This window comes from Dermacentor albipictus, chromosome 7 (genome assembly GCF_038994185.2).
Source record: "Dermacentor albipictus isolate Rhodes 1998 colony chromosome 7, USDA_Dalb.pri_finalv2, whole genome shotgun sequence".
In the NCBI taxonomy this organism is placed as follows: domain Eukaryota; kingdom Metazoa; phylum Arthropoda; class Arachnida; order Ixodida; family Ixodidae; genus Dermacentor; species Dermacentor albipictus.
This window is the reverse complement of record NC_091827.1, coordinates 121455725-121471562: the sequence shown is the minus strand read 5'-3', so window position 1 is coordinate 121471562 and position 15838 is coordinate 121455725. Positions and strand designations below refer to the sequence as shown.

The 15838-nt window shown below is 43.5% G+C and overlaps 1 long non-coding RNA gene across 1 annotated transcript; it reads right to left on the bottom strand.

The window, feature by feature from the left end:
- Positions 1-1533: 1533 nt before the first annotated feature.
- LOC139047601 (uncharacterized) lies at positions 1534-15458 on the bottom strand. Its single transcript, XR_011507250.1, has 3 exons — positions 15378-15458; positions 6107-6165; positions 1534-1650 (listed from the first exon to the last, which is right to left on the bottom strand). It is a non-coding gene; the product is annotated as an uncharacterized lncRNA (long non-coding RNA).
- Positions 15459-15838: the final 380 nt, after the last annotated feature.

The following is a 15838-nucleotide window of genomic DNA, read 5'->3' as shown; positions in this document are numbered from 1 at the left end:
TGCATGTTTCCTCCTAGTGTCATTGTTTTCTACACCGCTTATTCTTCGTGTCAGTGTTGTCATGTTGCACTTGGGTTCTCCACCCAACATGTACACAGCATACATACAGATTTGGGTTCGAGAAACAACAAGCCACTTGAATCTGAAAAAACCTGTGTTTATTCTGCTTTACTGAAAAATGCAGGGTGTGAGACCGGGCTAGTAGTTGGTATTCCATGCTGAAGTGACCTGTGCAAGAGTGAACGCGGGACACTAAAAAGGTGACAAGAACAGGTGCGAACTTCCAATTGGTGTTTATTACCAAAAGGCATGTATGTATACTCTTGTGCACTTGATCATAATCAGTTACAAGAGTGCACTAAGGCCGCCCCACGGCCTAAGGCGGCCTCCCACATACAGACCCCAGGTATGCAAATTCTTTAGAGTTAATGCTACGGATAATTTGCTAATGCAGTTGCCTTATGCGTTATCTGCCCCCTCAATGATGCGCCTAGTGCTTTCTTGTGCGTTGCTTACTATTATTTCTGTTTTTTCAGAGTGCATGACATTTGCATTGGGAGTTGTGGATTCCAAGGAAACCCTCTCTCCCTTTTGTACTTTTGTATTATGTTCCTGTAGTCTCATATTTAGGCACCTTCCCGTTTGTCCCACGTAACGCTGCCCACAGAAAAGAGGTGTGCTATTCACTACTCCCCCTGAGCATTTCGACGAAACCTTTTCTGTGAAAAATGTTGCATGAAATTGATTGTCTGCTGACAGGGCTGGTTTTGGCACATAACTGAGATAACTTGTTGGGTGCGGGAAAAACGACCGAAACTCCCGCCCTTTCGCCTATTTTTTTTATTTTATGCAAGATAGCGTGAATGTATGGGATGACTGCTAGATTCCTGCGAACAGTATCACATAGGTGTAACTAAAGAAAATAGGCCAAAGGACTGCAGTCTTGGTCATTTCTCCCGCGCCCCGCAAGCTATCTAAGTTATGTGCCAAAACCAGCCCTGTCAGCAGACAATCAAAATCATGCAACATTGTGCAGAGAAAGGGTTTATCAAATGTTCAAGAGGAATAGTCTATAGCATACCTCTTTCCTGTGGGCAGCGTTACGTGGGACAAATGGGAAGTTCCCTAAACTTGAGACTACAGGAATATAATCGGAAAGTACAAAAAGGGAAAGAAGGTTTCCTTGGAATCCATTGCTCCCAATGCAAATGTCATCGACTGTTTGAAAAAACAGAAATAATAGCAAGCAGGGTGAAAGAAAACACTAGACTCATCATTGAGGCAGCGGCTATTGCAGAATGCAACTGCGTTAGCAAGCCATCCCTAAATCACTGACTGTTAAAAAATTTGAATATCTGGGGTCTGTATGCAGGAAGCCACCTTAGGCCTTGGTGTGCTCGTCTATTCGTGATGGCCATGTTCACTTGCACGATCGTAACAGATTATGATCAAGTGTGCAAGAGTACATATACATACCTTTTTGTAATGAACACCGGTTGGAAGTTTACGTCTGTCCTTCTCGCCTTTTTAGTGTCCCGTGTCCACTCTTGCGCAAGTCCTCTCCGCATAGACACTAGAAATTGGCTGACTAGAGGAAGGATTGGTTGAGACTTGGAATGAATGGCTGCTTGCAGAGGCTTTCGGCTTTGCCTGAAAAGAAACACCAATCAACTAAGGCTGTTCAATTATTTACTATCATCATCACTATTGTTTTTCAGATAAACAATGATTTCATATTCACAACTGTCACTAGAAGTGCTCTTGTCAAAAGAAATGGTTCAGACTCAGCCATGTTGGTATATATTCATTCGTAGCCTTATAGCATAAAAAGCTTCAGATAGAAAGGACCAATGTCAATTGATGGTTTGCTTGCATGTCACGTGCACATTATGACATTCGGAGATTACATCTCCCATATTTAGGTGGAGCTGCCATGGCCACATACTGCAGACCATAGCTTTCAACTTTCACTGCTCCATTGCTCCATTAAACAACCTTGCAGATTTTACTGTTTCCCTAAACAATGAAGTACTCTTGAAACAAGCGCAACCCATGCATGTTGTTTACTTCCGACCCAGAACACGCAACCCAAAGATATTGTCCAGCTGACACGCTGGTAGAATAGCAACAATAGCAACAATACAAAAAAACCATGCTTGCACCACAACTGTGTCACAACAGCTGTCAGCCCCTTTCGGATATGGTTTGCGTCACGGAAGAAGTATCAATGTGTAATATTCTTTTTACTCAATCAGTGAAAATTGAAATTTACGGTCGTGAATGCATCAAGATACCCTTCCCACCTTCATAAAATCTTATAATATTGGACTGTGTTCACCGAAAAACTTGCCCTTTTGTAAAGAAGCCTGCAATTATGCCTGGACCCCATACATGGCTCTGGCAGGCAGTACTGTTTATTCTGTCCGTTTCTTGACTTGCAATTCTATAACGAAACAAATAATGCAACATATTTTTCCAGATTACATTGCTTCATGTGAATGTGCTTAATTTGGGAAATTTCTGAAATGAATCAAGCCTCTCCTAAAATGTTTTAAAGTAGAGTAATTCATTAACATGCCTAAACATGAGCACTTCCCGTGGATTTTGAGAGCCAATGAGGACAGAGATATTTGCTCAAATTTCTACGACTCATGGCAACAGGATGGCCAAATTCCGTGCTGTTAGTAAATGCAAAGAAAAAAAACTTTGGTCAATTTATCCAATGTTTCTTTCCAAAATTTTTGTTCTTTATACCGTAGTGGGGATACTTTGTGGTAATTAGTTGGAATTAATGCTATTGGCCTGCAGTGTGGCACAAAATATTTTTAAAGCCGCAGCGACAACACTATTTCCTTCCGATCTATCCAAAATGCAGATTCGGTAAAATCCAGGGAAATGCTTCTAACTAAACAGGTAATTCTATATTGTTTTTTTGCAGAGACACATTTTTTTTTCTTGGAAAACTAAGGTTAATTTCATTGTCGCCAGGCTCGGGCAGCAAAATAAATTTTTAAATCAAAATTAAAAGTGATCGCCAGGCATGTCTAGTTGAATTTATCTGAACATGCCCGACTGTCTGCAGTACACATGTTGCCACTTTAAAGGCCTGCAAGAAGGCACCAGTTATATTTTCTAGGGCAAGAAGGCAATGAAGTATGTTACTTAAGGCAATTAGTCACAGGAGTCCTGGATCAGTAGAAGAAAATTTAAAGACTATAAATTGTTTAGAAGACTTAAGTCACATAAAGGTACCATCATTGCATTGTGCTAAAACTAACCTAAGAGACTGAAACCTGACATGATAAAAATGGAGCTTGAGAATGAAGGCTTGCTCAACAAGCAACAGAACGACAAACAATGATATGCATGATAATTTTAAAAAAAAACGCACTGATGAGGACGGTAAAGAACTAGGCACCATGACGAAATTTGTAAATATGCAAGCATTGGATGGAGTCAGTTGGCGCAAGCCATATATATTTACAGATTACTAGGAAGGGCCTTCGTCCCACAGTGGACATAATGTATGTGAGAGCACTGTGCCCCTTCGATTATGCAGTCCCAGACTGTCCGCAAACCATCTGCGGCTTCTGGTCTGGCTTGCATTGACAGAAGGGCACATCACAGTCATGTGATCCCGCTGCCTGGGACTGTCCAAGGTTTTGTTTCAAAGCACCGCAATTGGAAGTCGCTCTCCTGGCTGCTGTTGTCTGCTATTAGCTACTTAAATTATGGGGTTTTACGTGCCAAATCCACTTTCTGATTACGAGGCAAGCCGTAGTAGAGGACTCCGGAAATTTCGACCACCTGGGGTTCGTTAACGTGCACCTAGATCTAAGTACATGGGTGTTTTCATGTTTTGCCCCCATTCATATGCGGCCGCCGTGGACGGGATTCAATCCCGTGACCTCGTGCTTTTAGCTACTCGTAGATAGCGCCCTACCCAGCGAATTCAGTAGCGTGGTCATCAAAATGGTGCAGTCTCAGAGGCCATGTCGCCGACACAACCATAAAGCTTGCATAATGGAATCGCAGCCTGAGCACATTGAACATGTTAACAAAGCTCAGTTTACATCGTGCTCTCGCTATTCGGGCCCCTTAACCGCTGTATTTAAGCCAGCTCATTCATTTCCTGTAAAATTTAAGCGTCATTGCCACACAAAAATAAGCAAAAACACGGTTGTGCCACTGTTCACCCACAAAGCAGAGGCCGATATCCTCAAAGCTCGTGAAACCGTCTACTAAAGGCCTGACGTGTGTCTAGGACCGAGCGCGTCTACACTGTCTACTAATCCTGCACATCCAAAAGCAAAATTTCGAATTTGGGTAACAGAAGGAATCAGCACACATGTCAACAGCAATCGGTGAAGCTCTGATTATACAGGTTGTCCCACGTAACTTGAGCCAAACAATAAAAATATGCAAATGTGACGTAGCTCGACAGAATCAAGGTAACATTGTTTGCTGTCACTTGGAGATACTTATATTTTTTCATTCCACCACAATAAATATTTTATCTTCGTTAATTAATCAACTTTTCAAATATTATAATTAGATTAGAAGTGTCCATGAGAAAATTGTAGAGCAACATGAAAAGCTCCCCATGCAGCTTTCTGTTGTTCGAGACATGCTGCGTAGAAGTATTTTTTCGAGAACGAAGCTTGCGAATACACGCGAAGTGCTGCGAATGGACAGTCACGCAACAATTTAGTGTGTATTTGCAGGCTTCTTTCACGCTAGGAAAAACACTTTTATGTAGCATGTATTAATCATAATATTTGAGAAGTTGATTAATTACAGAATACTAATGATTTATTCTGGCAAAATGAAAAAAAATGAGTATCTCGAAGCGAGGGCAAACAACATTACCTTGGTTCTGTCCATTTACGTGGCATCTGCATATTTTCAATGTTTGGCTGAAGTTACGTGAAACAGCCTGTATGCCACGCCAGCTACCAGCTTTAAATATCTACATGCAATATAATATGTTTCTTCGTCCACCAGTTTCACTCATCTCAACAGCGAAATCTACCTGTTTACTATGCATATAGCAATGAGCATGACAGATTTCACGAAACACATCAAGAAAAGCAAGCATTTGCGCCTGATCACTGTGCTCTGCCTTAAAAAAACACAAGGACTAAGGTTGCAGCAATTAGACCACTCATGAAAACCTCGCATTATGGCACACAAAGCAACGATTTAACGGAAGCGATAGCTGAGTGCATGATATTTTCTGTCTGGAACGCACAAAGTGCACATAAACACACAGCCTCTTTTAAAACATGGCGTCAAGCCCGCATGCATCTTTTTAAGACAGCCGCCGTCTGGTAGCTACTTGCATATGTCTGAACAAATATCTGCTGACAGCTCTGAGAGTCTGCAGAGTCTGTGACTTCTGGTAAAACGAATGCGATACTGGCTGCCCTCGGACTGGTGGATGGGGCTTCCGAAGCTGATTGAGAAAATCGAATGCGGGACAGCAGTGCTAAGCAGTCCAGGACGGTGAAGGACTGATAATCGAAGAGGCCCACTAATGCTTTGTGTTCCTATCCTATGTAATCTCTTCATACTGATCAGCTCAAGCTGCATGGCAAAAAAGTCTCTTGTTAGTGCTCTGAAGACAAGCCTCTTGCCCAAACATTGGCTACAGAGACGACCATCGTTCGACAACTGTTGATCTGTTCATAGAAGTGAGAATTCCGCGACAAACTTTTCAATGAAGTAAGCAATATGATGATGAACTTGTTTCACAAAACTTCATAAGTACACCTGACCTTTTACTTACTTTTGCATGTAAGTAAATATTATGAAATTGTCGCTGTGAACAGTTGTCCCCGACTGCTGTACACTTGTGATGAAAATAACCATATTTGAAAGCTTGTATAATTAGCCAGGAGAGCCGCACTTGCTGGATGGCTCATCATTTAATTTGGAAAAAAATTCAGCAGTGAGCAGCAATTGTATCACTAATGACTTTGAACATCTTTTATAATTATTAATTTGTAAACACCTGTTGTCGAACAGCCCACCTACTGAAGTTTTGAACACATTGTACACAATTATAGCACATGCTACACGAAATAAAATCTGTAATAGACCTTACCAAATACAATATTAGTGTGGCGGCAGGTCAAATGGTTCCTTGTAATGCTTGCGTCCTTCCTAGGAGAACAAAAAACGACATTAGGCTTACACTGACAGCACCAAACCACATAATTTAAGTTGCAAACAAGTGCCCCAGAACATAGGAAGTTGTAGTTAGATATGGTCAACCTGCTTAACCATGTCACAGACATTGAATGACAGAATGTACTTTTATGGAGCCTCAACTCCATGAAATACATGCTAATACAATCACGCTAGTACACAGAATCAAATTGGATGCATGAAAATTCTCAGTAAACTTTTATTTCCTAGCGAACACAAGTTGCTCTTTGTGAAGTGCGAGAAGTGAGTGTCTAACCTACACTAAGAAGGTGGAAAATTCGGGATCCTTTCTGGTGAATAACTAACCATATCTCTACCGGTACCCAGGAATACAAAGGCGAATTGTAAGTTTTATATTGATTAAAGAAACAGTTCAGTGCTACCAAGCAAGTACAATAAATAAATGATTTCAAATTCATCTTCATGTCAGGCTAATCAAGTTAATTTTCTTTAGCTAACATGAGAGAATGGTTCGAAAAAAATATTGGAAACAGTCAACAATGTTGAAGCAATTTTATGATGGCCTGAAGATAGCAGTTGTTGAAATAAGACCTGGGGCAGGGGGAGAAAAGACAAAGAAGTGTGATAAAACAAAATGGGGCCTGTGCTGAGCAGCTACTAAATGCAGTTTTATTAAATTATGATGTGCAAAACAGCAGATGTAAGAGATGCGAGACCCTCAGGTGGTATTTTGCAATGTTGTTATGGGAAATTGTTTCAAGGAGCATGACTCCTTAACCCTTCGAGGGTCAATGACGTAAATATACCGCACCGCGAAGTACAAAAATGGTCGCGCCGTATATTTACGGCGCTGCCTGTAGGTTTAAAAAGCGCTACAATTTCCTATCCTTTTCTTTTCTGTCGTGTGCTGCCATTATGTGGAAATACAGGGAATTTCTTTTGCACGCCTCGCTCTCTCAGTTTTCGTTGCATGGTTTGTTTTAGCGCTAGTTTGCTCCTGCGCGTCTATGTATACTACCGCTATCGCATTGGCCCGCGCGCGGGTGGGTGGCGGTTTGGGTTTTGTTTTCGCAGGCCGTTTCGGCTTCTTGCGCTTGTAAAACTGATGGCTATCTCGTTACTAATCGCTCAAAAGGCTACTGCTTGTTTCTCGCTCATTTAGTGCTTGCAGGGGTGCACATAGGAAGGATGCTTCCGTGCATGCGCTTCTGTTGCTCCTTTTCTTTTTTTTTGACACTCGCGAAAACTAATTGCATCAGGTTGGCGATAAGATGAAGATTAGTGGAAGTTTGTCACACATTTTGCTTTTTTGATGGGCACACAACCACACTGTTTTCTTGAGTGCGTGCACCTACACAGTTCGATTACCCTATGGATGTACTATCATAAGCAATATGAAAGGGAACACAGGAACGCATGGCAAACAGCCTTGAAACAGACTCGGAGCGATACACAGATGGCGCTGTGAAAAACGAAGGGGGAAAGGAGAGCGCTCTTCCACTAACTGTTGGCACTCCCACCACGCTGGCATTTCTACAAAGGAGCAGCTTACGTCATGGATCGTCCGACAGCCGATAAGACGGTGATCGTCGCCAGTGACTTACACCGATTCACTTTCTTTTCTTTCATTCTCTTTTTTTGTTCATGCAACCGCTTGATAGTACCCCGAGAAAAATTTTGCCCTGTATTTCAAACCAATTCTTTATTTGAATCGACGCACTCGGTTGTCAGCGGCACCTCGAACAGCGGTGACGCTCGAACCAATGAGGACAGAGGAATAGAATAAACAAAAATTTAAAAAAAAGAACATTGACAAACTGTCTCTCGTGCGACTGTTGCACGAAGTTCCTTCAGAAAAAATTCACGTCGCACACTGCAGTGGCCCACGCAGGGCAGAACTCAGAATTTGTAGCCTCAAGATGCCTCGAGTGCCTCTTAAAGAGCGGGAAGATATAATAGAAATGTCTAAAAGAGGTTATACGCAGCGCAATATTGCTCTCGTGACAAGCCGCCCATTGAAAACGGTCAACCGGATTATCCAGGCTTACCGCGACGAAGGACGCATAAACGATGCACCGCACCGCACACGACCTCGATCAACAACGAACGACCAAGACTTTTGCATCGTGGCTGCCGTCAGCGACAAGCCATTTCAAAGTGCAAAAGACGTTCGAGGTGCTCTTGGCTTGAACAACTTGAGCGACAGCACGGTACGACGAAGGCTTAGAGAAGCAGGTCTGCAAAGTCGCATCGCCGCACAAAAACCTCTGCTCACCGCAGCCAACAAAGCGGCTCGCCTGAGGTTCGCTACTGAACACTGCAGCTGGAGCGCGATTGGGTAGAAGTATGTAGTTTTCTCTGATGAGTTCACGTTCTCGAGCCGCTGGGACCAACGAAAGAGAGTGTGGTGGACCGCAAACACACCCTTTAGTCCGCAGAATATTCAGGAGGTGGCCGCCAAAGGACGCGTGTCTGTGAACGTCTGGGGGGCGATTTCCCACGCAGGCCTAGGCCCACTGGTGAGAATTGATGGGAGGTTCACCAGTGCTGCGTATTTTACTCTGCTCGAGCGCCAGATGATCCCCTATGTGTTGAACAGGCCGCGCCCGAATGGGTGTTATTTTTTCCAGCAGGACTTGACTCCCGTTCACATATCGAAGGATGTGGCGCGCCTTTCGGAAGAGCGAGGGGTAATGCAACTTCAGTGGTGTGCGAAGGGTGCCGACATGAACATTATAGAGTACGTTTGGGGCCGTATGAAAGTGAACCTTTCGAAGAGCTCACTAGAACTGGCGAACTCCGACCAACTATGGGAAGCAATAGAACATGAGTGGAAGCCCGCCTTCAGCGTGATACCGCATTCATCGAGGCTGTTTACGCTTCTTTGCCTCAAAGAATGGAGGCTGTCGTTAAGTCGACGGTGGCATGACGCGTTATTAGGCCACCAACGAACAAAGCAAAGGTCGAGGATAAGCTGCGATAACGCCATTGCCTTATTTCATTTGCTTCAATATCTTTTTAATATTCGGCAAGCGCCAATAAACTTATTTTGAACTCACCCTTAAAGACAATTTTTTCCCGGTTCAGAAGATTTACCATAAATCAATATCGAAGTCCGGAACAGTGCTATCTTTTGTAATGATTCGACGCAAAAGGTTACCAGTGACGCAATATCGAACAGTGTTATCACTGTCTGCTGGCGATGTGAAATTCCGCACTTTGCAGACGCATGGCGGCAGTGCGAACAGTTGTTAGAACAGCGTCCCCCTTTCCACTTTGTTTCTGATGGTAGCCGCTGCGTATCACCCATATAGCTGGGTCTGGGGGTGTTTTCTACGCGTTCCTGTGTTCCCTTAGATATTGCTCATAATAGTACGTATTAGTGTAAGAGCAGGAACATTTAAGTCTTGCAAAGTATTCTCGTGTGCACATTTTCAAAGCCTTGAACTATAACTATGTAACAAATGTTTTACTCTTATAGGTTTATTTCCTTTTTTATTATTCTTATTCATGAAGAACGAGCACATATAGTATACCAACGCAAAATAATTTGTTTCTGGCTTCACGGACACCCTAGAAAAATTACGGTAAATTTTTTTCAAAATAAGTCCCTAACAATTGGAATCTGCAATAAAAAAATCGACCCTGGGCGGTCGAATATGGCGAAAAAGATCGACCCTCAAAGGGTTAATTATATTCATGTAATCTTTAGTAACAGATGGCCTAAAGGACATACTTGTTGACAGTTTCATAGCGAGTCATGAACACGATGCACGCGGGAGTTAAGCATCTTTAACAAATGCTCTAGAAACTTGCAAAAAGCAAGTTTCTATAACCTCTCACAATACCGAGCTTCACCTACAAGTGTTGTAACATTTCCTTGCAACGTGCAGCAATGTTTTCACAGACAAAGTTTGAATCACTGTGTCACAAGCTCTGGAAACAAAAGTGCATACATAAGGGCTAAACAAGCCCACATGATGCCCTACCCCTACTGCACAGACACATTTATCTACACCAACACATGTAGATGGATTATGTCATCCATTTGGTAGCTTCTGATCATGTTCCAAAGCATAAATCTCACAACTGCAAAATCTATAAGAATGTGACACCGACTGATTACTTGGGGACAACATGAAAAGACAGGAGAAGGCCAAACAACACGAACGCAGGCTAAGACTTGTGGTTATTTGCACGCGTGCGCGCGCGCGCACACACACACAAACACACACACACACACAAATATTAGGCCTATTTGTCCTGCCTAGTTGCAGCTGCAGGACAGCGGGATGTAAACAACCACACAGTTGAAGTGCTGCATGTGCCTCTTGCTAAACTTTGCGTCAAGGCCTGGTCTGATTCACCTTGTTGAACCCAGATTTTGAGACTATGGCTGACCTTCTGAAAGTGATCAAACAGTGGTCACACCACTGTAGGCCAATGTTAGACCTAGGTATAGAAGTTCTCCTCGACTTGTTGAGGATGCTATTTCGTGCTTCTGTGACAGAGCTTCACAGCCGAACAGTGCGCTGATGCGAAAGGCAGAATTCCCTCCCTAAAAGACGGGGCATAGATGCAGTGCACATGACACTCACCCAAGAAAACAATGAGGTCAAGAAATGGAAGATCACTGTCTAGTGGTAGTTTTCCAGTAGAACACGTTGTGGGGCTACTTGGTGAAGGGCTTTCAGAAGATGAAGCGCCAACAGAGACAACACAGTAAGAAAGAACAAAGACAGGACAAGGTGCTACTTGCAACTGTTTATTGAGGTCAAAAGCAGCTGAATATATAGCCATAGGGAGAAGGGGAAGAAAAAAACAGAAGCATTGCTTGTGTGAAGGTGCACGCGCGAGAACACAGAAGATGAAGGGAATCATAAGATTAGCCAAAATCTAAAGCTTATCTAAAAACATGCATTCATTTCTGTAAATATTCAGACACAGGCATGCTGACACAGGCATCCCCTCTATTCTTAATCTGGTTGGCCTCCAACAGTTCACGTGCCACAGTGTATTTGCTTTTAAGCACGATCGTTGTATCCTGAAGCCTTGCTTCACATACTTGCTTATTCTCATTCCTGCAGGCCTTGCAATGAAGTGGCAAGTTTGAGCCATAACTATTTTTCAGCGAAAGCTTGTGCTCCCACAGGTGTTCGCTGATACATCAGCCAGTTTGTCCGATATACTCTTTCCCACACTTTCACGGTATACGACCGCTTCTTCACACTTCACAAAAGGATTTGTATGTTTAATAGAACACTCTACTTTTAGAGTCATGAGATCCAATCAGGTGGCACGAAGTAGCAAGCTTTCGAGGCGCAGCAAAAACTACAGGAATGTTATATTTAGCGGCGACGTGTTTAAGATTACGTGCCACTTCGTGAGAATACAGTATCGCCACTGGATACGGCAGAAATTCCTTGCGGGCAGGAGGTCGGTATACCGACCCTGCAATTAATTGTTGCAGTATAAGTCTATGCACTCCAAGACTGTTAAACGTGCGATTGCCACTATGTGCCTTGAATTTACCCTTAGAGAATTGTGCTGTCATAAGGCACACAAAACCTTTGACAAACAGATTTTGAAGTTGACGAAAGCTGCCTTTCCTTGTTTGGTTTTGAGCAAAGTTTCAGAGGCGTTGTTGAAAAAGGTGCAAAAAGAAAGAAACTGAAGCAGTGAAGAACGTCAAACATTGGAAAAGAAAGCTAAACCAGTGGTGATACCGCATTCTCACAAAGCAGCGCATAATCTTAAACATGTCATCGTGAAATACGAAATTCCTGTGGTTTCTTCCGAGCTCCAAAAACTTGCAACTTTGTGCCGTCTGATTGGATATGATGACTAAGACAGTAGAGCCTTCTAGTAAACACACAAACCCTTTTGTGAAGTACGGAGAAGGGGTCGTATACTGCATACCGCTGAAGTGTGGGAAGGAGTAAACCGGACAAACAGGCCAATGTATTGATTAACGCCTGCAGGAGCACAAGCTTTCAATCAAAAATGGTTATGGCTCAAACTTGCTGCTTCATTGCAAGGCATGTGAGAATGAGAATAAGCAAGTACGTAAAGCAAGGCTTCCTGATACAACAATCATGTTTAAAAGCAATGACACTGTGGCACGTGAACTTTTGGAGGCCAACCAGACTAAGAGGGGACGCCTGTGTCGACACCCCATCTCCGACTATTTACAGAAATGAACGCATGTTTTAGATAAATTTTTGATTTTGGTTAATCTTATGATTCCCTTCATATACATCTTCCATATTTTTGCACATGCGCATTCACATAATCAGTGCTTCTTTTTTTTCTTCCCCCTCTCCCCATGGCTATATATTCAGTGCTTTTGACCTCAATAAACAGTTGCAAGTAGCACCTTGTCCTGTCTTTGTTCTTTCTGACTGTGCTGTCTCTGTTGGCACTTCATCTATTGAAATGTAGTTTTCCCCCTTCCATGAGCTCATGTAGCACTGTACAGAAGACAGAAAACAAATCACTCAACCCATTTAGTAGCCTTACTTCACCTCATATAGGGTAGAAAGTTTCCACTGAAGCAGAATACCTTTACTACGCTGGTTCTTAATGCAGCTAGTGTTTTACGACTAGCTGACAGTGTTCTCGGCAGTGAAAAGTCGCAATTAAAGTGGTTGAGCAACTTTTTAATGTCTCCTACAAAGTGCCACGCATGTTCAAGTAAGCAAAACTACTACTGAAAGGCAAGCTCCACTATCTGGGCCTGAAGATTTTCTGTGGTGAGCATCGAGCTGCAGCTATTCTCTGCACTCAAAGGTGTTTTAGAGCGCAGCTCTTTGGCGTCCGTTCCTGGGTTTCGCGTCGTCGTCGTCGTCGGCGTTGGCGTTGTCGTCGTCGGCGTCGGCCTCGTAACCAGCTCGCCGACGAATCTGCTGCTCCGCCGCCGCGCATGCGCGCTGTCGGCTCTCCGGGCGAGGGAGGATGATGGAAGGGAGGAGGAGAGACTGTGGAGGAGGGCTGGCTACACAAATGGCTCTTTGGAGTCCGTTCCTGGGTTTCGCGTCGTCGTCGGCGTCGTCGTCGGCGTTGTCGTCGGCGTTGTCGTCGGCCTCGTAACCAGCTCGCCGACGAATCTGCTCCGCCGCCGCGCATGCGCGCTGTCGGATCTCCGGGCGAGGGAGGATGATGGAAGGGACGAGGAGAGACTGTGGAGGAGGGCTGGCTACACAAATGGCTCTTTGGCGTCCGTTCCTGGGTTTCGCGTCGTCGTCGGCGTTATCGTCGGCCTCGTAACCAGCTCCGCCCCCCTTTCATTCCCCCAGCGCTAGCAGCGACCGACTGATACCGCTTTCGTGAGTCCGCTACCGCACTCACGAAAGACGTCGTGCAGTTCCTGCAACTCGCATTAACCGTCCATCGATCCACACCGATGTTAGTAGTGGGGGACTTTAATGTTGACATAAAGACAAACAGCAATTTCCTAACACTTATGCGGGAGAACATCCCGTTCCTCTCGCTCGTAACGCGTCCCACGGCTGTGACAACCTCGCGAGGCACTTGTATAGATCTCGTCTTTGAGAATCAAGCATTGGTGTACCAAGTCGAACATATATCAGTCTATTTCTCCGACCACAAAGCTTCCTTCATGACTGTCAAGAACTGTTAGTGGAGTCTTTGTTAAAGGAATACGTGTGAAAAATAAAAAAAAATTCTGTGATAGCGCATACATGTGTTGCTCGATTTCTTTGCCTCAATCTATCGAAAAGGTGAAACAGCTTATTTGCTGCGCTCAAATTTCGCATTAGGAAGTAACGTAATCGTCGGTAATTTTTTAACTTTTCTATTGGTGCACCTGAACACTGAAGCATGTTGTTGCTACAGGAACATCAGAGAGCACATTTAACACTTGGTACCATCCCGACGTGCAGGGGAGCTTCCATAACAAAGTACAATGTTTGCTTTTAACAGTGCGTTCGCACTGCCTTTTAGCATGCATTGCCAAGAAGCATTTAATGGAGTTGAACGTAGCTGACGTCTCAGGTCAGACAACTTCGAGAAAGCCAAGGCCTATGACTGTTATGCAATCTGTACACAAAGGCAACCATCAATTCAAGCAAATTGCTCAGAGAGTTGAAACTACCTTTTTATTTTCAGTGCCAAGCAATCTGGGCACGTACAAAATCTTAACCGGACCAGAGCAACACGTGAATTTTACATCAAAAAGTATGTGCTGGAGTTCATAGGTACTACGGTTGGTGCTGTTTACGATATCGCACTGTCATGCAGTCGCAATTATGTAGGACAAACCGGCCGACGACTCAAGGATTATCTTACAAAACATGCACAGACCCTTGACACAACATGGGGGAGAAACATAGCTATTGATGCTGCTTTGTGCAGTTGTACACCAAATTTTCAGCAGTGAAGTATTTTCATGACACATTTTCATAGCAGACATAACTTTCAGAATAGCTCCCACTATGCTAGCGTGCCATCACTTAACCTGCTTGGCAAACTGAAGTATTCAGATCGACCTGCCGAACGTTCTGAATTGGGCTGCTTGGTGCAAGTTTAGAAGGGAACCGAACAGGGCTACAGACAGGACAAAGGGGAATATGTTGCTGTGTACAACGCTGTCACTTCATACTGACAGTAGCACTGTTCGTTTCCTTTTAAATATTCATATCTTTTGGTCGCCTGACCACGCAACGCAGCTGCGAGCTCAGGCTATAATTTTACATGGTTACATTGCCTTCCAATGTTGCACCTAAATACATCATCGCAAACTCACCTGTTATAGTTAGCTCAACACTAGCTCACAGTGAGCTTATTCGTGGCTAATCTTAGTTACCATGGAGCCCATGCATGACAGTGCTAACGATCAGTGTGCAGTGTTGTTGCATACTCATTAAGCCAACACTACACAAACAGTTATTTTATTGGTGCATGTTTTATCTGTTGCCTCAAATCTTGAACTCTGGCACTATAAGTGTTTTTTAAACACCACTCATATGTGCAACCAAGTCAGGTACGAAACAATATCCCTTTCAAGTCGACGTGCTCATACTGAACCAATTTGTTGCCACAGGAAAACAAATCATCAATTATCCTTTGAATGCATCTGCAAAAATTACTCTACTTGCATAGGCCTCATGATTTCACCAAAATTTGCAGTCACTGTCTATTAAGACTGCATATGCAAGACAGATATAGAATAGAATGGCACAGCTTACCAGAACAAAGAGCACCACTAGACAGACTGCTGTGGCACACTGTCTCAGGCCCGCTGGCTGAGAAACTGAGCACAAACCGGCACACAGACGTCCTTCACTGGTGCAATAGCTGCAATTGAAGCAAATATTATCAGGTATTTTCAGACCAGTCGTCCACAGTAAAGCAAAAACATTTTCATATACAAATACTCTTGCACATAAGCTTGTCACCGAATTACCGATTGCTGTGGTATTCTTTGGTGTCTTCAATTGCATCGTTCAACTCATTTAAAAAAAGACTTCATGAAGCACCTTCTCTTCGGCAAAAGAGCAGACATCTTGTTCTACATAACTCACAACATGTATTTTAGAATAATTATTGTATTGATGCCTATATCCTGAAGATTAGTCTACGCAACCAGACACAGTCAGTATTAGAACCAGCCTTTAACATCAGTGTTGACACATTTTTTGATATTTTT